This window comes from Juglans microcarpa x Juglans regia, chromosome 8D (assembly GCF_004785595.1).
Source record: "Juglans microcarpa x Juglans regia isolate MS1-56 chromosome 8D, Jm3101_v1.0, whole genome shotgun sequence".
In the NCBI taxonomy this organism is placed as follows: Eukaryota; Viridiplantae; Streptophyta; class Magnoliopsida; order Fagales; family Juglandaceae; genus Juglans; species Juglans microcarpa x Juglans regia.
Window position 1 is genome coordinate 10,393,160 of NC_054608.1, and position 25,450 is coordinate 10,418,609.

Sequence of the window (25,450 nt, forward strand, 5' to 3'; positions counted from 1 at the left end):
TCAGAGTCAGAACATAATTAGAACGTCATGCCAAAGGTTTTTCAAATGCCAAAACATTCCAAAACAGAGTTCTGAACAAATTCAGGTCATTTCACACTTTCCAAAACAGATTCAGAATATCTTCACGCCATATGCAAAAATTATCAATTTTCATATTCACTCTTATTTTTCTGAGTTCAATAATATAATGCCAAAAATAAGCTCATATCTACACCTGTCATGCTAGAAAATATTTTATTCTTATATAGAGTCTCATGAGCAATGCAGAACAAATAACTCAGATCGTTAACATTTCTTTTCATAACACAATATGCATTTTTTTCAAAATTGATCTTAGTCCATTTCACTTTTATGTAAAGTCTAGTATAGGAACCCCACTTACCTGTACTTCTTAGCTTCTATGAATTTCCTCACAATAGTGCCAAATGCATATCATTCATCACCTATAGAAAATTTATGTCATTTAAATAAATCTCCAATGAACAGATATCTTATATTTCACCTGAAGTACCTATTTTAATTCCTCAATACTTACAATTTCTCTTAATTCTAAAATATCATCACTTCCTAAATTCCTCAATATCCACATAACTATTAAACTCATAATATTTCTAAAATTGCATAATAATATTAGTAATAGATACAATTATCCCATAAATATATTTCTGGTTTAAAGGCTCATTAAAACAAAACTGATTAAAGTAGGAGAGCAAATGTTTCATTTAATAAAAATAAATTAATTAGTTTCTTTTTAAAGAGTTCAAAATAAAAATCTTGCACTATTGTGTACTTCTAAAAAAAATATTAATACTAATAGTATATTTCAAATATTTATTTAATCTGTATTTAAAACAAAACTCATACAAAGTGAATTTAACATATAAAAACTAAAACATGATCAACTTATAATTATTCTGTTAAAAGCATTGATATACTGACTTAGTGTATAAGCCCATACGTCTATGCCCAAAATAGACTGTAGCCCACATAATACAAAACTCATGCTTTTAGAGTCAATATACATAATATCAACTCATGCGATTCAAAGAAGGCAAAAGGTTAATAACACCTCATATGATTAGGGTAACAGAGATTCACAAATATATATATATATATATATATATATATATATTTCCTTCTTAAGAAAACTACCACAAAACGAAAACAAATCAAGACATAAGCGGCGGCAGAGACTTACCCAAGGGAAACCGAGAGGCAACATGCGATGGCTGGAAGATGCAACTCAAGGCAAGTACCAAAATCACCAAGAAACCGAGTGAAGCTCACAACTTTTATGGGCAAAACAGGGCACGACAAATAGGGCAAAATAGAGCAATGAAAGATAAAAGAAAAAAAAAAAAAAAGGGAATGCAATGGGAATAAATCACAACCATGAGCCACAAAATTATAAGGAAAATTTAAGAGACAGTACAAGAATGGAGGCTCATGGATAGACCTGCAAATGGAGAGAAAAATAGATGAAAAATAAATGCTAAAGAGGAAGAGATCTATACGGTTTTACAGCAAAAGAGAAACCAAAAATTAAAGAGATGGAATTGGAGCCATTACCAACCGAAGATGAAGGAATGAGTGGTGGCGTTCGCTGACTTGCAAAGGGGAAGAACCGAAAATAAGATAGAGAGGAAGAAGGAACACAACAGACAGCGTCCCAATGAAAAACAAAGGAAAGAAATGACATAAAATGAAAAAGGAGAAGAAGAGAAGCAGCAGTCGCACAGATTGAAGAAGGGAGATGAAAACTGAAATGGAAAGGAAGTGGAGAAGCAACGGGGCGCAGGAGAAGAAAAGAGAGATGAAGAAGCCGTAAGAGCTGGACCAAATGACGTTGTCTGGGTGGTTTAGTGGGCTGGGTTGAAGGCTCACGGGTTGGGTTGGGGACCATGGGCTGGGCCCAAAAGAAAATAAAACACACTCAAATAGGCCCAGTCTGAAAATAGAAGAGTCTAACAAAAGAAAAAGGCACAATAAAAATAAATAAGAGCCAAATAAAAACACTACAACTCAATATTAATAAAATAAAATAATGAAAGTCCAACAAAATTATTCATTAAAGCAAAGAGCAATTTAAATGCAAACAATAATTAATATCAAGAAAACACATCAAAATAAATTTCACAACTTAAAAATTATAAAATAAATCCAACGAGAAATCCGATAAATTTAAAACAAGAGAACCAATATCTAAACTAATTAAAATAATCATTCAATTAAAAAACACTAAAATATGAGATATCATACAAAGAAATTTTATAAAAGTAAAGACAATCTTACATATATACCATATTAAACAACGTCAGTCTGTGAGTTTACTTTTGTGAAATTCTTTTATAGTCAAAATATTTATCATTAAAATAATGACTCATTACAGCTAGCAATAAAACGTTTCATAATATCATTGATGGAGCACCATGTTAACATAATAATACATGAAAATATATAGATAATTTAAATTATGCTTTATACACCATTTTACTTTCTTTTTGTGAACATATATATAACAAAGACGAGAGAGATTTGTGTAGATTCAACTTACGCTCACGTACGGCCAAGACGAAGCATAATAAAGATAATTTACTGCACGCACACAATTAGCATAAAAACCTTCAAGAAGATGCTTATAAAGAAGTCCATAATGTAAAGACATGATATATATATATATATATATATATGTACGATCAAACTATGGACTATTTATTATCAACTTGAAATGCATACATCAGAGTACGTACCTATAAACTTGAATTTAATTACACTTGGATCCATATATTTGTTTCTTTGATTGAAAGCCTAGCTAGTGTGAGGTGAATCATGAGGGCCGCACCGATTGGGATAGCGGATGAAATTTACACGTATTAATTATTGGATGGGAGAGATTGTTGGAGGGGTTAATTACCTAAGCTCCAAGCTGGCAAGCTATATAAAATTTTGCAGCACACTAGCTAAAACCTAATACATGTACATGCATACCGGCCGGTCCTAACATATATATAGAGTGATCCATACAAGAAGAAAATCTGTGAAACTGAGGGAGATTTTCTTGAAATCTAACCAAAGATCATACTTCTAGTCTTGATCAGGTGTCTGCAATGGATTTTCAGCTCCAAAATCTAAATATAAATATAATCGTAGCTGGAATATTTTCCATACTTCTTGTTTCCTCCATAATCAAAAGGTTGTCTCGTGCTACTAAGACCAAAAGAGCACCCGAAGCTGCTGGTGCATGGCCTCTAATTGGTCACTTGCACCTGCTAGGTGGATCTCAGCCCCAGCTGCCACACATCACTTTGGGATCCTTAGCAGAAAAATATGGGCTAGCCTTCTCCATTCGCATTGGGTTACGTTCGGCTTTGGTAATCAGTAGTTGGGAGGTGGCGAAGGAATGTTTCACCACCAACGATGTGGCCTTATGTTCTCGCCCCATAATTGTTGCTGCAAAACACTTGAGCTATGACTATGCCCTTTTCGGACTCAGCCCCTATGGGTCTTACTGGCATGAAATCCGCAGGTTAACGTCCATGGAGATTCTCTCTAACCGCCGACCTGAGCTGCTTAAGGATGTTCGAGCCTCAGAGATGGAGACTTCCTTGAAAGAGTTGTACAAGCTCTGGACCAAGAGGAAAGATAGGTCCGATCATGTCCTAGTGGAGATGAAGCAATGGTTTGGTGACTTTTCTCTCAACATGATGATAGGCCACGACGTTCGGGGAGGGGCCTAAAACCAAATCCCAAGTATATGGGAGGAGGTTAAACGTGCAAAGGCATGGACGTAGTGCATGGAAAGGCATGGACGTAGTGAATGGACTGAGTCATAGCTGTTGAAGTCACATGCGTGCATGGACTGAGTCGTAGCTTGAAGTCAGTTTCTATTTTCTACTGCATTTATCTTTCTGTTGTTGCATTTTATCTCTCTGTTGTTGCATTTCTATTTCCGTTAGAACGTGGAGTGTGTAGGCGTCAGTCACTAGTAGTGGCTCTAGGTGTTTCCTCTGTTTTCGGCAGTTCTGTTTTCACTTTGTAATTTCAGTTTTGTGAACATGGACTGCTATTTAAGCAGCCGTGGGTCATCAATAAGAACACAGAAAAATTATTCCAGCAAATAATTGTGGTACATCCTCACCCGAAGAGGACATATACTTGAGTTTTATCATCTACAATTATAAGGGACTTATCACATGATTCTTAGAAAGGTAGTTGGAAAGCGCTACTCTAGTTCCACTATTGCACGTGACGAGCACGCACGACGGTGTCAAAAGGTGTCCAGGGAATTCTTTCACTTTCTGGGGCTTTTCGTTGTGGGGGATGCGATTCCTTATCTTGGGTGGTTGGATTTGGGTGGGCACAAGAAGGCCATGAAGAGAACAGCAAAAGATATGGACTTTATCGTAACCGAGTGGTTGGAGGAGCACCAGAAGAAGAGAGCTCAGGTGAGGCTAAAGATCAGCAGCAAGATTTCATGGATGTGATGCTTTCAGTCCTTGATAGTACTGCAGATCACCTTGTTAGCTTTCATGCCGACACAGTCAACAAAGCCACATGTTTGGTAAGTTTTCTCGAGTCATGAAAGATATTCCATGCACTGATGTTGAACCTCCCGAGAGCTACTGTGATCGTGGAGGCCTTTTCCCAGTCTTAGTACAGGTTTCAAACTGTAACGCCTCAAACCCGGGTGGCTTGGAGAATTTCTACTTGTCACTCATAAACATATCTCCTAACACATCCAAAGAATAAACTCCAAAAACTTCATAAATGAAATCAATCTCAAATCTTCTCAATAATCTCATTACAAACTCCACACAATCTTTAATGCAATAATAATAAATCAAAGGGGTCCATAACCTCCCGATAGTCATAACAAACCAACTAAATATTTCATAAATCTTACTAAACTCAAGACATAAATAAAACTCAAAGATATTAAAACTAAGAACACTAGAAGTCCTTCTTCTACCAACATCTCCTTAGCTTAGACACAAACAGCATTCTAATCCAGGTTCTCATTTGGACTCACCACATCATCTGAAAAATATTATAATGATAGGGGGTGAGTTATCAACAACTCAGTAAGCAGAAATCATATGCTAGCGTGCAAACATGAGCATTTATCAAGGAGAGTATGCAGAACAAAATATTTTTCCAGAGTTATCATGCAGAACAGAACATATTTTCAAAATAACAGAGCGATGGTTTTAAAACAAGTAAAACCCATGGTACTTTGGCATAACATAAACTGAGTATCATCATCAAATCAAAACAGAGCATCAAACAGAGCAGAGACCATGTTTCACCCCCGTGGTAGGGTTGTGCTAACCCCGGTGGCCAAACCAGGCAGAGACAGAGGTGAAATCTTTCCTTTATTCTTCTCGGAGCCCCGAGTGTGCACACAGGAAAGACCACAATAAAACCACTTTGTTTCCAAAGTGGGTGCACTCAGAGACAGAGAAGTTGGTACCAACCCAAACAGAGCAGAGCATAACAGAGCAGAGCAGAGCAAAGCAGAGACAGAGTCAGATACGAAAACCAGTACACCCTGCCAAAGGTTTTCAGATGTTATAACAAAATAATACAGAGTACCAAAATAGAATCAGACAGTTACACACGCTGAACACAAAAGCCATAACATCTTTCTAAATAAATGCACAACTTTTCATATCCTCAATATCACTCTTTTTCCATATTTCAGAAACCACATGACAGAATTTAGCTCATGTCTACACAATGCATGCCAAAACATATTTTTTCTTTTTTCACACAGATTTCATGAATAATGCAGATGAGTGACCGAGGTTGATCTTTATTTTCACAAGTTCCCAACATAACACAAAATATGCAAGTTTTTCATAAAATCAGCCTCAGTCTTATTAACTCGTATAAAACCTAGCATAGGAACCCCACTTACCAGACTCCTGCAGCGTATTATCTATGACTTGAATACGGTCTCTATCTGTCTCGCCACCTATTCATAAGATAATATAAACTAAATATTAAAGTCCAACAATACACAATTGGTCTTAAACAACTCAATACTCAAACTCTAGACCATAATTCAACGAGTTTAATCAAACTTAACTAGCCAAATAACAATCCGGACAGCCCACACTTCGACCCAAAATATTCTATACTAACTCAGTATGTTGGTTATAAGTGGAGACTGATTTGGAACTGAAAAAAGTGTTTGCTGAAAGTTGGCTCGACAGTTGGCTCGAGCCAAGTTCGCTCGACAGACTGCTCGAGCGAAGGCAAGTCAGAGAGGTTCGCTCGAGTCTCGCTCGACACTCCGCTCGAGCGAATGCAAGTCAGAGAGGTTCGCTCGAGTCTTGCTCGACACTCCGCTCAAGCCAATGTTCATTTGGCTGTTCGCTCGAGTCGCGCTCGACAGTCCGCTCGAGCGAAGTACGTAGATTTTGCCAACTTAACCAGTTTACACTACACAAAGCACTCTTCTTTCCATTCCCAACTCCATAACATAAAGTATAAACTAATACTTCCAAATATTTTCTCAACCACTAGTCCAACAATTCCACTACAATGAAACTTCAAATAATACAAACCTAGGACAAAACACCAACCCGAAATACTCACCACGCAACAACCAGAAAAACTCACAAAAAAGCTACTCAATCTCATAGCCAAAACAGATACTGCATCAAAATGAAGATAAACCAAACCCAAAACTAAGAAGCAGAAATCGCACGGTTACAGAAGGAGAAACCGAAACTTGGATGAGAAAGAAACCCTTACCAGTCGAAAATGGAGGGATGCGAATTGATGCCCGTGTGTTGCAGACGGAAACCGAAATGCAAAATGGAGAGAAAACAGAGTGTAGCAGACGACAACACTCGGGAAACCAGAAACAACGTAGCAACAGAAATCCACGTGAGGAGGTTTAGGGCATGGGATTCGGAAACTCAAACTAATGCCAACAACAAGAAATGAAGTTGAAACTGAAAGGAAAAGGAAAGAGATGTGGGACGGAGAGAGTTGCGGAGAAAGAAAAAAAAAAACTAAACAAAGTAACTGCAATGCCGAAAGAGAAGGAAAAGAAATCGGGGGAGGGAAAAAGAAAAGCTTACCCCTCCAAACGACGTCGTTCGCCCACTGAAAATGAAAGGGCTAGGCCCTCAAGCACAGACCGGCTTCACAACCCACTGGGCCTTACATCCTCCCTCCCTTACAAAAATTCCGTCCTCAGAATTTGCTACAAGCTATAATAATTTCCTTCGAACAAATGAGGGTACTTCACTCGCATCTCTTCCTCGAAATCCCAAGATGCTTCATTGATAGCATGATTATTCCACAATACTTTAACCAAAGAAATAGTTCGATTCCTCAACACTTGCTCTTTCCTGTCCAGAATCCGCAATGGTTCCTCGGTGTAGGTCATGTCCTCTAGAATCTGCAAGGGTTCATGATTTATGATGTGAGTGGGGTCATGGATATACTTTCTCAACATGGACACATGGAACACATTATGCACTCCCGAGAACGCCGGTGGTAGAGCCACCCTGTACGCCACCGGTCCAAACCGATCAAGAATCTCAAACGGCCCAATGTATCTAGGACTCAACTTACCTTTCTTTCCGAATCTCATAACTCCTTTCATTGGTGAAATTCTCAAGAATACCTTATCTCCCATCGCAAACTCTAATTGACGGCGGCGTTTATCTGCATACCTCTTCTGTCGGCTTTGAGCTGCTTTCATTCTAGCCCGAATGATATCTATCTTTTCGGTGGTCTGCTGAATAATCTCTGGCCCTAGAAGTTTCCTTTCACCTACTTCATCCCAATACAATGGAGACCTACATCTCCTGCCATATAAAACCTCGTAAGGTGCCATCCCAATGCTAGCCTGGAAGCTATTATTATATGCAAACTCAACCAATGGTAAATGTTGCATCCAAGATCCCTTGAAATCGATATACATTCTCATCGATCCATCCTTCTTCTTCACAAAAAGAATTGGAGCTCCCCAAGGTGAAACACTGGGCCTGATGAAACCCTTGTCTAACAAATCTTGCAACAGCTCTTTGAGTTCCGCTAATTCAGATGGCGCCATGCGATAAGGTGCTTTCGAAAGGGGTGCCGTGCCTGGAACTAACTCAATAGCAAACTCTACCTCCCGCTCGGGTGGAAGTCCCGATAAATCTTCAGGGAAGACCTCTGGATAATCTCTCACAACAGGTATCTGTTCCAACATCACTTCCCCCTTTGGTGCTTCTACCACACAGGCTAGGAATCTCTGACAACCATGATGCAACAGTTTTCCAACCTGAATGGCCGAAATGATGGGTGGCGTCAACCTCACTTTTGACCCTGTGAACCGAAATTCACCTTCATTAGGGGGTCTGGATACCACTTCCTTTTTAGCACAATCAATACTGGCGTGGTAGGAAGCCAGCCAATCCATACCCAAAATTACATCAAACCCAACCATGTGGAAAACTATTAAATCTGCTGGCATCAGTCTTCCCTCTATAGAAAGAGGGCATCCAGGTAAAATCTCACTACAAACTACAGAATTTCCTTTTGGGGTCGCAACCACTAACTTGTTCCTCAACATTTCAGTATCTAAAGTGCAAAATCTAGAGTACGCCGTGGAAACAAAAGAATGTGTCGCTCCCGAGTCAAATAACACAAAAGCATTATTAGAAAGCAGAGAAAGAGTACCTGTGATCACATTCAAACTCATCCATGAACCAAGAATATTCAAAGTCTTAACCAGAATCAATCAAAGAAAAGAAAATAATAGAAACTATAAATCCTTAAAGTAAAACCAAAGAGTCATACCAGTGATCACGTCATTCCTACCCTCAACCTTTCCAGGTGTTAGTGCAAAGACTCGAGCAGGCGCAGTAGGACGTTGATTGCTGCCCCGGGCCGATACTTCATTCCTCTGAGGTGGCGGTATGAATGCCTGGTTGCTCCTATTTTGCATTGGGCAATCCCTGATGTAGTGTCCTGTTTTGCCACAACGAAAACACAATCCCGCCCCTTTTCTGCACTCTCCGGAGTGCACTTGATTGCATGTCCTACACTGGTAGGGCTGTTGATTACTCTGAACCAGCCTTTTTCCCGAACTACTACCTTCATTCCTCTTTTTCCATGGTCCCTGATCCATGCCAGACTGGTACCTAGTAGGAGTAGTCCTTTTCCTCTGTTCATGCATTGCAGCGCTTCTTTGAAGGGTTCTTTCAAAAACTGTTGCTTTATCCACCAATTCTGAGAAGTTCCGAATCTGGAAACCCACCACACGCACATACAGTTTCTCATTCAGTCCTTGCTCAAATTTGCGTGCCTTCTTTTCCTCATCGGGAATCAAGTAAGTAGCAAAACGGGATAACTCAGTAAACCTAGCAGCATACTGATGTACCGTCATTGTTCCCTGAACCAAGGTGGCAAATTCCATAGCCTTGTCCTCACGGAAAGAGCTAGGGAAGAAGCGCTTAAGAAAGATCTGCTTGAAGTGCAGCCAACTGACTATCTCTATCCCCTCTGCTTCCCTGATAGATCTTTTAGAGATCCACCACCTCTTTGCTTCCCCAGTAAGCTTGAATGTGGCGTACGCCACTTTTTGCTCCTCAGTACAAGTTAGGACTCGCAAAATCTCCTCAATGTCCTGAATCAAATCCTCCGCCAAAGTTGGATCGCCTCTCCCATCAAATAAAGGAGGGTGCATACGATTGAATTGCTCAACAGTACAACCCCCTTCATTGAAATTACGCTGGCGACCCGTGGGATTCTGCACAAGGTCATCAATTAACTGATGTGCAGCTGCTCGTAATACGTCGGAAGCACTCGGGTTTGCTTCCCTTTCGTTCTCGATCGCATTCAGATCCGACATGCTTCGTTCTCTACGACGAGGTGGCATCCTGACAAAATAACTAGAATTTTTAAAAATCGCTTCGAAAATAGAATTTATAAGAACATAGAAAATTAGTGGTATTTGTAAAAACAAAACGTATATGTATTAGAATTCAAAAATATAAGAATATCTATAACAGAGACAAAAGAGGAACGCACAACGGTAGTAATAGTCAATCTCTCCAAAATTTAACATCTTACTCCATCTGAGTATTTAAGAAGGCTCTGCCACTAAACTAAACCTTAATCAACATGAATTTAGTTCATAGACCTATGAAATACCACACTTGATAGTTATTCGCAAAGCCAGCGAATTCTAAGACTTCCCACTTCAACAATATTCAATCCTATGCACCCACAGAAATCTAAACCTCCTAGGTTTATAGTATGTAGAATTCTAACCTGTCTCTAATACCAAATGTAACGCCCCAAACCCGGGTGGCTTGGAGAATTTCTTCTTGTCACTCATAAACATATCTCCCAACACATCCAAAGAATAAACTCCAAAAACTTCATAAATGAAATCAATCTCAAATCTTCTCAATAATCTCATTACAAACTCCACACAATCTTTAATGCAATAATAATAAATCAAAGGGGTCCATAACCTCCCGATAGTCATAATAAACCAACTAAATATTTCATAAATCTTACTAAACTCAAGACATAAATAAAACTCAAAGATATTAAAACTAAGAACACCAGAAGTCCTTCTTCTACCAACATCTCCTCAGCTTAGACACAAATAGCATTCTAATCTAAGTCCTCATTTGGACTCACCACATCATCTGAAAAATATTATAATGATAGGGGGTGAGTTATCAACAACTCAGTAAGCAGAAATCATATGCTAGCGTGCAAACATGAGCATTTATCAAGGAGAGTATGCAGAACAAAATATTTTTCCAGAGTTATCATGCAGAACAGAACATATTTTCAAAATAACAGAGCGATGGTTTTAAAACAAGTAAAACCCATGGTACTTTGGCATAACATAAACTGAGTATCATCATCAAATCAAAACAGAGCATCAAACAGAGCAGAGACCATGTTTCACCCCCGTGGTAGGGTTGTGCTAACCCCGGTGGCCAAACCAGGCAGAGACAGAGGTGAAATCTTTCCTTTATTCATCTCGGAGCCCCGATTGTGCACACAGCAAAGACCACAATAAAACCACTTTGTTTCCAAAGTGGGTGCACTCAGAGACAGAGAAGTTGGTACCAACCCAAACAGAGCAGAGCAGAGCAGAGCAAAGCAGAGACAGAGTCAGATACGAAAACCAGTACACCATGCCAAAGGTTTTCAGATGTTATAACAAAATAATACAGAGTACCAAAACAGAATTAAGCAGTTACACACGCTGAACACAAAAGTCAGAACATCTTTCTAAATAAATGCACAACTTTTCATATCCTCAATATCGCTCTTTTTTTCCAGATTTCAGAAACCACATGACAGAATTTAGCTCATGTCTATACAATGCATGCCAAAACATATTTTTTCCTTTTTCACACAGATTTCATGAATAATGCAGATGAGTGACCGAGGTTGATCTTTATTTTCACAAGTTCCCAACATAACACAAAATATGCAAGTTTTTCATAAAATCAGCCTCAGTCTTATTAACTTGTATAAAACCTAGCATAGGAACCCCACTTACCTGACTCCTGCAGCGTATTATCTATGACTTGAATATGGTCTCTATCCGTCTCGCCACCTATTCATAAGATAATATAAACTAAATATTAAAGTCCAACAATACACAATTGGTCTTAAACAACTCAAGACTCAAACTCTAGACCATAATTCAACGAGTTTAATCAAACTTAACTAGCCAAATAACAATCCGGACAGCCCACACTGCGACCAAAAATATTCTATACTAAACTCAGTATGTTGGTTATAAGTGGAGACTGATTTGGAACTGAAAAAGTATTTGCTGAAAGTTGGCTCGACAGTTGGCTCGAGCCAAGTTCGCTCGACAGACTGTTCGAGCGAAGGCAAGTCAGAGAGGTTCGCTCGAGTATCGCTCGACACTCCGCTCGAGCGAGTTCAAGTCAGAGAGGTTCGCTCGAGTCTCGCTCGACACTCCGCTCAAGCCAATGTTCATTTGGCTGTTCGCTCGAGTCGCGCTCGATAGTCCGCTCGAGCGAAGTACGCAAATTTTGCCAACTTAACCAGTTTACACTACACAAAGCACTCTTCTTTCCATTCCCAACTCCATAACATAAAGTATAAACTAATACTTCCAAATATTTTCTCAACCACCAGTCCAACAATTCCACTACGATGAAACTTCAAATAATCCAAACCTAGGACAAAACACCAACCCGAAATACTCACCACGCAACAACCAGAAAAACTCACAAAAAAGCTACTCAATCTCACAGCCAAAACAGATACTGCATCAGAATGAAGATCAACCAAACCCAAAACTAAGAAGCAGAAATCGCACAGTTACAGAAGGAGAAACCGAAACTTGGATGAGAAAGAAACCCTTACCAGTCGAAAATGGAGGGGATGCGAATTGATGCCCGTGTGCTGCAGACGGAAACTGAAATGCAAAATGGAGAGAAAACAGAGTGTAGCAGACGACAACACTCGGGAAACCAGAAACAACGCAGTAACAGAAATCCACATGAGGAGGTTTAGGGCATGGGATTCGGAAACTCAAACTAATGCCAACAACAAGAAATGAAGTTGAAACTGAAAGGAAAAGGAAAGAAACGTGCGACGGAAAGAGTTGCGGAGAAAAAAAAAAAACTAAACAGAGTAACTGCAATGCCGAAAGAGAAGGAAAAGAAATCGGGGGAGGGAAAAAGAAAAGCTTACCCTCCAAACGACGTCGTTCGCCCACCGAAAATGAAAGGGCTAGGCCCTCAAGCATGGACCGGCTTCACAACCCACTGGGCCTTACACAAACTTTCCATCATAGAAGTGTCTCTAGAAGATTTATGTAAACAGATGTCTGTGTCGGAACAAGAAAAGGAGGACATTATAATGGAAGAGGAACTACAAAGGGGAGAGCATTGTCTCCTGGTGTCTCCACTAACGGGGAAACACTACAATCGTGAGGCTTTTAAGCAAACCATGTGGAAGCTATGGAGACCAGTTAAGAGGATCTGGTTTAAGGAGCTGGGCTCTAAACTACTATTGGTGGAATTCGAAGACCAGAGAGAGAAGGCTAGGGTGCAATGCAAAGGGCCTTGGTCCTTCGATAGGCATCTTGCTTTGGTGAAACACTTCTTAGGAGGCATCCAAACAAACAAAGTTAATATAGACTTGGCTTCTTTTTGGGTAAGACTCTATCACCTTCCCCTAGGTGCCATGAATGAAAAGGTGGTAAGGAAAATTGGTAACAGTATTGGTTCGATAGAGGAGATCAACATAGAAAAGAATGAAGCTGCTTGGGGTGAATTCATCAGACTTAGCGTCAGTTTAGATGTCACAAAAATTTTGTTACGAGTCAAATGCGTTAATATTCCCTCCCATGGTGTTTGCTGGGTTCGTTTACGCATGAAAGACTACTAACCTTCTGTTATATTTGTGGTATATTGGGGCATAGTCATAAATATTGTGATGAGAGGAAGGAAACTGTGTAACACAGAAAGAAGAGGATTATCCGTTTGGTCCATGGCTGCGAGCCGGGGTTTCTTTTGTCAACCATTGCAACCACTAGACTAAGCAAGACCAAGAGTATCTTGTTCCGCCACCTTGCTCAAGTTCCAAAGGTAATGCTACAAATTCGGCAAAAACAAGAGTAATTTCAAACCTTACTATCTTGGGCAGTGCAAGTGGGAGCGTGTTTCAAGGTAGTGTGGCTCAGGAAGTCAACTCCAATAAGGCTACAAGTACAGACCGGTTTAATGGGAGGGGAAGGGGCCTTACCTCATACCATAGCTATACTCGATGAGGGCATGGGCACCCTGCAGAAGGAGAAGTCAAAACTAGAGGAGGCCTTCACGGGTAAACCAACAACCATTCTGACAGCAGTCGACTCTAACAGTAGTTTGGAAGATTTGGCCCCTCCAATAATAGCTTTGACCAAGAACGAGGTTTCCCTACCTATGTTTGGTTGTAATAAGGAACAGTCGACAAGGGGTAAGTGGCAAAGAATAAACAGAAGGGCGGGAAAGGAAAATAGCCCTGGGATTCCTAATTGTTCCCTGAAAAGGAAGGTAGTAAGGAAGAAGGAAACTGAGTCAGGGCCTTTACCTAAAGCCAAGCTGCGAAAGGTTATGGACTTGACCACAAACTCAAATACAAGATCGGTGGAGGCTGATGATCAGCCCCAACGAGCGACATGAAACTACTAAGTTGGAATTCATGTGGGTTTGGGAACCCATGTGGAATTCGTGCCCTTCGTGACTTGATCAAGATAGAAGCTCCCAATATTTTGTTTTTACAAGAAGCTAAATTAATTAGTAGGGCGATGGAAAAGATTAAGTATCAAGTTGGTTTTCCTCACTGTTTAACAGTCGATTGTGAGGGGAAAAGTGGTGGACTAAGCCTAATGTGGGGACATGAGGTTGACCTAACCATTCAAAGTTACTCAAAGAATCATATTGATGCTGAAGTTAAAGATAACAGAGGTCAGGACAATTGGCAACTAACTGGGTTCTATGAGTTGCCAGAAGTTAGTAGAAGGGGAGAATCTTGGGATCTTCTAAGATTTTTGAACTTGGGGGCTTGTGAGAAATGGTTGGTAATTGGGGACTTCAATGAGATTACCAATAGAATTGAAAAGAATGGAGGTAATGATAGATCAGAATCTCAAATGGAAAACTTTCGAAAAGTGATAGATGATTGTGCTTTGAAAGACCAGGGATTTGAATGTTCGCATTTCACTTGGTAGAACAATAGGGAAGGGGCCCATGCAATTTTAGAGAGGCAGGACCGAGCCTTAGCTAACCATGCATGGTCTCAAGCCTTCCCTTTTACCAAGGTGTTACACTCCATAGCAGGCCATTCAGACCATGCTTCAATTGTCCTTAATACAGAAGGCATCTCTCCAAGATATAAAGGCCCTAAACCCTTTAGGTTCTAAGCTACGTGGATTGAAAGTGAAGATTGTGGCAAGGAAATAAAGAAGGTCTAGCAGGCTCTTGGTAGGTATGGATCTCCTGATGACATCATGGGGAAGCTATCAGCCTGCAGCGAAAGTCTCTTAAAATGGAGCAAACAAAGCTTTGGAGAAGTGCACTAGGGGTTGCAACAGGCTAGAATCAACCTGGGAAAGATTCAAGTTGCTGCTGGAAAGGGAAGAAATACAATGGAGGCAAAGATCAAAAGCCCTTTAGCTCAAGGCAGTAGATCAAAACCAAAGTTTTTCCATAGCCAAGCAAACCAAAGGAGGAAAAAAAACGCCATTACAAGACTACAAGATGAGTCTGGAGAGTGGCAAGAAGTAGAAAGAGGGATGAACTAATCATGAGTTACTATGAAGAAATGTTCAAATCAGATGCACAACCTTGCAATTTGGACTTCCTAGCATCTCTGAGAGGCAGAGTTATAGCAAAGATGAATGAGGAGTTCACCAAAGTCTTTATTGATGCTAAAGTGAAGGTAGCCCTTCATCAAATGAACCCCACCATAGCCCCTGGTCTAGATGGTATGGCCCCCATTTTCTATAAAAAAATATTGGCATATAGTTGGTAAATCAGTGTCTAAGGCTATGCTTAATGCTCTTAACAATGGCCAATTCCCTTGTGCTATTAATCATACTTTTATAGCTCTCATTCCTAAAATAAAAAATCCTCTTAAAGTGTCAGAATACAGACCCATTAGCCTCTGTAATGTAATTTACAAATTGATCTCCAAGATCTTATCTAATAGGCTAAAGTTGATCCTCCCTAAGATTATCTCTATTTCCCAAAGTGCTTTTGTACCTAGAAGAGCCATATTTGATAATATCTTCATGGCTTATGAGATGATTGATTTTCTTAGAAGAAAAAGGAAAGGCAAAACAGGGTTCATGTCCCTCAAACTAGACATGAGTAAAGCCTATGACAAACTTGAATGGCACTACTTGGAGGATGTTATGCAACAGATGGGATTTGCTAGCAAATGGATCTGTTTGATTTTGAGGTGTGTAAAAACTATGTCCTTTTCCATTCTTACAAGGAGACCCTTTGTCTCCATACCTTTTCTTGCTGGGAACCAAAGGACTTATTTCCCTGCTGGCTCAAGCAGATTCAAGAAACTTGATAAGGGGAATCCAAGTCTGTAGAGGAGCTCTTGTGATGAATCATCTACTATTTGCAGATGACAACATATTATTTTGCAAGGTCTCAAGCCAAGAAAGTAGTGAAGTGCAAAGAATCCTTGAAATTTACGAGAGGGCCTCAGGACGAAAAATCAATAGGGACAAGGCATCAATGGTCTTTAGAAGGAATGTATCTTCAACAGCACAATGCCAATTGCTTGGTTCTTGGGGCATTCAAGAACACATGACAAATACCTAGGCCTTCCACCTATGATTGGGAAAAATAAAAAGAGGGCCTTTTTAGATATAAAGCACAAAATCTGGTCGAAGTTTCAGCAATGGAAGGGCAAGCTTTTATCCCAAGGGAGAAAATAAACTTTGATCAAGGCAGTTGCACTAGCAATTCCTACTTACGCTATGTCCTGCTTCATGTTTCCTCTTTCCCTTTATAATGAACTAGAACAACTGATGGCCAAATTCTGGTGGGGGCAGAAGAAGGAAGAGAAGAAGATTCACTAGGTCAGTTGGAAGAGGATGTGTGAAACCAAGGGTGATGGGGGTCTGGGCTTCAAAAACCTCAGATTCTTCATTGAGGCATTACTTGCAAAACAAGGCTGGAGAATCATGCAGCAAGGAGACATCCTAATTCATAAAATCTTTAAGGCTAGATATTTCCCTAACACTAACTTCCAGAGTTCTAGTCTTGGTCATAACCCTTCCTATGTTTGGAGGGGCATAGGGGCTGTCAAAGACAAGCTTTTTCAGGCTTGTAGATGGAGAATTGGGAATGGAATGATAGTAAGAATATGGGAAGATTATTGGATCCCTGGTTTCAAGAACCTGCACAAATGGGAGATACAAGTAGAGCTAATAACCAGAAAGTTGAGGAGATTATTGACCCTTCTACTGGCTGGTGGGATGTGCAAAAAGTAAGAAGAATGCTGCCTCCTGATCCTGCAGATGTTGTCCTAAAAATAATCCTAAGTGCAGCTAATCATGAGGACAAGTTGATATGGGACAAGGAAAGGAATGGTTGCTGTAGTGTGAGAAGTGCGTACAAATGTTTCAGAGATCTTTCTACAGCAACAACGGAGGGTGAAAAGCTCTTTAAGTAGTACCAACAGGAAACTATGGAAGCAAATTTGGAGAATGAAGGTTCCCCCCAAGGTGAAAATTTTTGCTTGGAGGACTTGCATGGAGGCCCTTCCCACGAGATGTAACTTGAAAAAAAGAAAGATAGTCCAAGATGAAACATGCCAATTGTGTTCTACAGCAGCAGAAACTACAACACATCCACTTTTTCAATGCAACATAAACCCAACTATGTGGTGTAAGCAACTCCCTCAACTTAATACAGAAGATCCTCAAGGAGACTTTAGGGAATGGATTTGCAGATTACAGGACTCTTGCAGCAACGAGGCACTGGAAAGGCTATTCATGATAGCTTGGGCATGCTGGTATAGAAGGAACCAGTGGATTTTTGAAGAGAAACAACTCATCCCTAGGGAAGCCATCAACTCAGCTCTTTCCCTGCTTTGGACTTACAAAGCAACTAAAGCCCTTGACATTAGCAGAGCAAGGAGAATCTCCCAATGGCAACCTCATCCACAAGGCTCAATCAAACTCAATGTAGATGGGGTTGTGTTTCATGCTAAAAGTAAAGCTGGAGTTGGACTCATTGCTCTAGATTGGGAAGGCAAAGTGTTATGGCAGTTAATAAAAAAGAAGAGGTTGTCATGGAGCCTCTAGAAATTGAACTTTTAGCATTACTGAGAGGTTTGCAATTCAACTTTCCCCTTGGCCTCCACCCTTTGTGCATAGAAACCGACTCTTTGCTACTGGTCAAAGAAATATCCAGCCCTCTACCTTCAAATGCCAGTTATGGTAATGTCATAACTGATATCCAAGAGCTCAAGTGTAGATTTTAAAGCTGTTCCATTGATCATATCAATAGAAAAGCAAATTAGGCTGCTCACAAGCTAGCTAGATTTTCTAGGAATGTTTCAAACACTACTGTATGGTGGGAATCTGTTCCCAATTATGTTCAACCAATCCTATGGACTGATTTTCATCTGTAATGCCATTTTGGCAGTTATTAATGAGAAGGTGTTTTAATATCAAGAAAAAAAAAAGATATTCCATGCACAAATTACATGCCAATAACTTATACAAGTGCATGACCATGAGTTATCTACACACAGAGTTGTGCAAGCAGCACTGATTCCGAGTATTTATCTCAATGATTTGGGTTTAACAAGTCAAAACTGAACGTTGAAAGGAATATCAATCTCTCCTGAACCATTTGATTTGTTATGTACGTACAACTATTCTATTTTTAACGCAAACTATGCTACATAGGCCATGATAGTAGGAGGAGCAGACACAACCATGGTTTCTCTGACATGGGCACTCGCCCTACTGTTGAACAATCGCCATGCTTTAAGAAAAGCCCAAGAGGAAATGGAAGTCCATGTGGGAAAGGGAAGACTAGTCACAGAAGAAGATATCAGTAAGTTGTCATATATCCAAGCCATTGTTAAAGAGGTATTACGACTATACCCACCTAGACCCACGACAGCAAAAGAAGCCATGGAAGACTGCACCCTAGGTGGCTATCACATTCAGAAAGGCAGCTCTGTAATAGTGAATATGTGGAAGATCCAGACCGACCCTAGAGTATGGTATGATCCATTAGAGTTCAAGCCAGAGAGATTTCTCACAACCCACAAGGAGGTTGATGTCAGGGGTCAGAACTTTGAGCTCCTCCCTTTTGGTAGAGGTAGAAGAGGTTGTCCTGTGTTAGACACAGCATGAATTAGTGGAATTCACCTCAGTGATTTACTGTATTGATGTATAGTATATACATACAAGAGAAAAAGGAATAAAAGTTTGTTACATGTAACCGTAGAGAATAACATAAATTTTCCTATTCTACGGTTCCTTTCTAGTCTACTGCACAATATGTGTTTGTGACAAGTTCTCCTCATGTATAGCAGAGTCCGAAACAGAGGTATATATCTTAATACGCCCCTTCGAGTCGAACGGTGTATCTACAACTTTGAGACTCGACTTGAACTGAAGAAATTTGTCAGCCACCAACGGTTTTGTGAAGATATCCGCAATTTGATCTTTGGAACTAATGAAAGAGACTGTAAGTGTGTTGGCAGCCACCCTATCTCTAACAAAATGAAAATCAATATCCATGTGTATTGTTCTTGAGTGATAGATAGGGTTGGCTGAAAGGTAAGTCGCCCCTAGGTTGTCACACCATAAAGTGGGAGCTTGAGATAGCTTGATGCCAAGTTCACATAACACAGTCTGTAACCAAATGAGTTCAGCTGCTGAAGAAGCTATCGACTTGTACTCAGCTTCCGTTGAAGATCTAGCAACAGTTTGTTGTTTTTTTGAGCTCCAAGAGATGAGATGTTTGCCAAGGTAGATACAAAACCCTCTTGTGGAATGGCGATCATCTGAACAACGCCCCCAATCAGCATCCGAGTAGGCTTGCAATGTAAGACTTGAGTTGGAAGCAAAGAACAGGCCATCATTGATGGTGGCTTTCAAGTATCGGAGGATATGCTTGACAACACTCCAATGGGGAGCTTTGGGAGAGTGCATAAAATTGACAAACCTTGTTGATTGAGTAAGAGATGTCTGGTCTTATCACTGAAAGGTATTGCAATCCTCCCACAATGCTGTGATATAATGTAACATCCTTAAAATCTGGGTTATCAAATTTTGACAACTTGAGAGAGGCAACCATTGGTGGGGTCATGGGTTTAGCATGAAGCATATTGCTTCTGCTGAGAATATGTTTGATGTATTTTCTTTGTGACAAAACAAGTCCATCAGCAGTGTAATCAACTTCAATACCCAAGAAAAAAGACAAAGGGCCTAGATCTTTTACTAGAAATGCAAGTCCCAAATCAGAAATGAGATCAGTAATGGCCGACTGTTTTGAGGATGTTATTACTATATCATCCACATATATGAGCAAATACATATGAATGTCATTGTAATTGAGAATAAACAATTATGGGTCTGCTTTAGATGCAGTAGAACCGTAGTCAAGGAGCTAAGAACTTAACTGAGCAAACCACGCTCGTGGTGCTTGCTTAAGCCCATAGATAGCTTTCTCAAGCTTGCAGACGTGGGAGGGCCTAGAGGGATCCACAAATCCTTGTGGTTGCTGCAATAGACATTATCAGTGAGCACACCATGTAGAAAAGCATTTTCAATGTCAATTTGATGGAACAACCAGCCACGAGAGACAGCGATGGATAGAATTAACTGAATGGTTGAAGGTTTCGCTACTGGGCTGAAGGCATCATGAAAATCAACACCTGGTTGTTGGTGAAAACCTTTGGCAACAAGACGTGCCTTTCGTCTCTCAAAAGAACCATCGGCACGAGTCTTGGTGCGAAAAACCCAACGGCATCCCAGCATGTTCGTGTGAGGTACAGGAGGTACCAGGGTCCATGTGTGATTCCGAATGAGAGCATCATGTTCCCTAGCCATAGCTTCCTTCCATTCTCTGTGTTTGATAGCTTCAGAAAAGCTTGATGGATCATCCGGTACACCTGCAAAGATAGTAAAACAATTTCGAGTAGGATATAGCATGGTTCCATCATTAAATCTTCTGGGACGTGAGGAATTTGTATGGGACCGAGTGATGATAGGTGAACATGGGGGAATAAGACAAGGATTGGGATTATCCGAAACAGGGGAAGGTTCGAGAGAAGTATCAGAGGAAGGGGATGAAGATTGTGGATTTATTAGGCTGGAGTTGGGAGGAGAGTGAGTTGGGTTGTTGTTGAGGACATCGGGTGGGCTTTGCGTGGTTGGGTGTGGGCCTAAAATGGAAGGAGAGAGAATTGGTAAAGAGACCGTATGAGAGGGGGAAGATTCAGAGTGAAATTTGGGCCAGGTTTTGGACAATGGAAAAGATTTTTCATTGAATATTACATCATGGGAAATGTACATGCAATTATTATTTAAATCAAGACACTTGTAACCTTTATGGGCTGGGCTATAACCTAAGAAAAGACATGACGTGGACCAGATATTTAATTTGTGAGAGGAATATGGTCGAAGATTGGGCCAGCATTCACATCCAAAAACTTAAAGAAATTTGTAGTCGAGTCCTTGATGATAGACCAAAGAGTAGGGTGATTTGTTGTGTACAACCGGAGTGGGTAAGAGATTGATTAGAAACACTACGGTTTCAAAAGCCTCGACCCAATAAGAGAACGAAAGAGAGGAGTGGGCTAAGAGAGCAATGCCCGTTTCTACAATATGACGATACTTTCGTTCAATTAGACCGTTTTGTTGGTGAGTGTGAGGGCAAGAAAATCTGTAAGTGATACCGAGTTGTTTGCACAAAGGGGTGAGAGGTTTAAATTCACCTCCCCCATCGTTTGCAAGGTAATGAGCTTTGTATTAAATAATCTTTCAATGAATGGTAAAATATTTGAGAAAATTTGAAGGACATCCGATTTTAACTTGATAGGAAAAATCTATGTAAAGTATGTAAAGGAGTCCACAAATGAAAGATAATATTTACAGCCATTTCTTGAAACATAGTGGGTTGTATCCCTTGGGTTAGCACATAACAATTGTAAAGGGTGAGTATAGTGGGCCCGTTTTGAAGGAAAAGAAAACTGATGACATTTTGCTAAGGGGCAGTCGGAGCATTGGAAAATAAAGCTAGTGGGAGATATTGCAAATGCTTGGACCGCAGAACACTAGAGACCAAGGTTAAGGAGGGGTGCCCAAGTCTTCAGTGCCATTGATCCATGGAGGTTCGTTCACCAATATGAGTCAATGGAGGCGGCGAAGTGGGTGTAGCAGAAGGAAAATGGTAGAGTCCATCACGAGTTGGGCTAGTGAGGAGGATTTTCCCTGTTGCTTTGTTCTTTACACAGATATGAGTAGAGTGAAATTCAAAATAGCATGAGTTATCAATACAGAATTGAAGCACTGAAACTAAATTTTTTGTAATGAACGGAACATGCAAAATATTTTTGAGAAGAAAGTTGGATGAACTTAAAGAAAGGGAAGTATCACCAAAATTTTCGATGGAAAGTCCATTGCCGTCTCCTACTCTAATGGTTTCACCTCCTGCATATGCTTTAGATGATAGATTCAAGTTAGAAAAATCATTTGTAAGATGATGTGTAGCTACTGAATCTGGATACCACAAAGAGTTCGAAGGTTGAGTCTGGGCTATGTAATTTGCAGAGAAGTTGCTGGGAGCTTCATATTGATACGAGTGGTTGAATCGATGTCAGCATTGAAGTGCAACATGTCCAGCCTTGTTGCACACCTGACAGGTTGGGCGTTGAGCATTGTATTGATGAGATGAGTTGGAGGGATAGGGAGGTCTGCCACCACAACCATTGTAAGGGTAACGTCCCCTACTATGCCCTTGTCATCCTCCTCGATTGGGTCCACGACCACATTGATCTCTTGAAGTGTAGTTTGCTGATGGATCCAGAGAAGAAGAGATGGGTCAGATGGTATGAGTAAGTCTAGATTCATGGATTAAAAGAAGTTGATAGAGTTCATGGGGGGAGACTGGAGTGGATCTGGTGGTGATAGAGGTGACAAACAGCTCGTACGATGGACCAAGTCCATTTAACAGATAGGTAACAAGGTCTTTATCTAATAAAGGACTACCAGAAGTGGCAAGAGAGTCTGCAAGGAGACGAACTCTGCCAAAATAGTCGGAAATGGACTGGTCACCTCGGGACAGATTTGTGAGATGGAAATGAGTTTGAAAATCTTTGGCATGGGATTGAGATGAGTACATGGATGAGAGAGAAGTCCATAGTTGATGAGCGGTTTTGGAGGAGAGAACGTGACCTAAAACAGAGTCCGAAAGAGAGGAGAACAGGATGCTAAGGATAAATTGGTCGGTGCGCCTCCATGAGTGAAAATCAAGGTTGGGTTTTGGGTTAGATTGAGAGGAATCAGGAAGAAATTTTGTTGGAGGTTTGGAAGAACCATCAACGAAAGAAAACAGATCCTGTCCACGTAGGTAGGCAGAAATATGAACATTCCATAAGAGATAGTTATCAATGGAAAGTTTGGTGGAAACAATGTGAGAAAAGGATGGTGTAGCGGAAGAGTGAGGGGAATGGGAGGTAGGCAGATTGTTCGCCATTGAAGCAGAATCGGAATGACTAGTGGTCTGTTGACTCTGATGCCATGTTAGACGCAGCATGAATTAGTGGAATTCACCTCAGTGATTTACTATATTGATGTACTGGTATATATATACAAGAGAAAAATGAATAAAAGTTTGTTACATGTAACCGTAGAGAATAACAGAAATTTTCCTATTCTATGGTTCCTTTCTAGTTTGCTACACAGTATGTGTTTGTGACAAGTTCTCCTCATGTATAGCAGAGTCCGAAACAGAGGTATATATCTTAATACCCTGGCATATCTTTAGCCCTAAAATTGTTGTCATTGTGTCTTGCTAATCTGATACATGCATTTGAAATTTCAAACCCATCGAACTTGCTGATAGATATGACTGGAAGCGTTGGACTAACAAATATCAAATCTACTCCACTTGATGTTGTCATCAAACCTCGCTTGCCATCAAACCTTTACGAATAAGAAATATATCATTTGCAAGAGTACTATTTATTGATATATCAAATAAATGTGAAAGTTTGTCACAATAGTACTCACTAAAAAATAATATTTGTACTCAATTTTTTATGATCAATGTGGTCTGACAGTAAGTAATGTGCATGTCTACACTTCAAATTGTAAGCAGCAAAACTCTATGAATAAAGGTAGGTCCAGACTCCAGAGTTGGTGCCAAGCTCAATCGCACTTCTTTTTTTCTCGAATAGAGTTTTCTGGTTATCTTTACTTCACGTAGAAAATATAAAAAATAATAAAAATTCAAGACGGAGAAAATATAAGATAATATATATATAAGGAAGATGGAGGAGAGAGAAGAAGGGACAAAGACTTTGAAGGTTACACCTCCGTTATTCTCCATTGCTATTGAATACATGACATCTATCCCAATTCATATGTGAATGAGGCTAGAGAAAGAATGGAAATACAATAAATTAACGATACTAACTGATTTACACAATAAACTAAATATGGTAGAGAATAAGTCATTACCAAATATATAGTAGAATATTATGAATATATTTTTTCATAAATATGGTAATATTTTAACATTCCTGCTCAAACTCAAGATGATGATGATGATGATGCCATCTTGGGTTTGGAAATAAGACCAATTTGCCAGGTAGGTTGTTGGGACTTGGGGATCTGACTGATGATTGGACATAAGGAGTCTCTGTGGCATGTGGAACAAGTGGGTAGCAAGCAGAAAACTTAAAGCGGCACATGGGGGTGTGGATGCAAACTGATGTACAGATTGATGATGAAAATGAGTGTAGGGATTCGTTAAATGCATAGGAAGCCTCCAAAAAATGTGTGGTGAACTCAAAAGAATACTAAATCACATGTTGAATATGAGACTTGCTTGTCATGCCTTTAACCTAAGCTTGAACTTTTTAACCTGAAATCCACAGTAATAAAACTTTAATAATACAAGAAGTATTCCAAAATCATGTCTAAAAAAATCTTCCAATTAAAGTAAACTAAACACAAGCATAATTAACTTAGACAAATCCACTTATGCCGCATGGCATTTATCTCATGTTTCTCTTATAATCTTGTCATGTGCCATCAAACTCAACTGTAAAGAAAATGGTGGATAAAGGGGTGAGCCCACTGACTCAGTAGGCAATGAACCTATACTAATGTGTAAACATGAGTCATTTATAGAATGCAAAAAAAAAAAAAAAAAAAAAATCTAAAAAATGTAGTAGTGGTATTTTCAAAAGCATTTCATCACAATAATAATACACGCTAAAGACCTTAGGCATAAGCATAACTGAAACAACATAAAAGATAGAAACAAAAGTAGAAATACAGGTCCTATTTAGCCCTTGGTAGGATTGTGCATATTTGCAGTTAGCCAAACAGAACATAAATCACTATTTTGTCACCAAAGTGATACACTCAAAGCAGAGATCATATTTACCCCTGTGGCAGGGTTATGCATTCTGTGGATAGCCTAGCTAAACATAAATCACTATGTCACCAACATGATCTACTCAGAACAAAGGCAACAATTATAGTTTGTGGCAGGGCCATACGCCACTACTATAACTCATGATAAAGTCGGAGGCCACTACTATTACCCGTGGTAGGGGGAGGCCACTACTATATCATATTCAAATAAATATTATATAATCAGATCAAATATTTCAGACTTCATATACACATTTTATGTAGTAGAGGAACATAGTACAAAAATTGCTC

The 25,450-nt window shown here is 39.9% G+C and overlaps 1 pseudogene; it reads left to right on the plus strand.

Annotated features, from left to right (window-relative positions):
• Positions 1 to 3,058: 3,058 nt before the first annotated feature.
• Positions 3,059 to 23,915, plus strand: LOC121241984 (annotated as a pseudogene).
• The last annotated feature ends 1,535 nt before the right edge of the window (positions 23,916 to 25,450 follow it).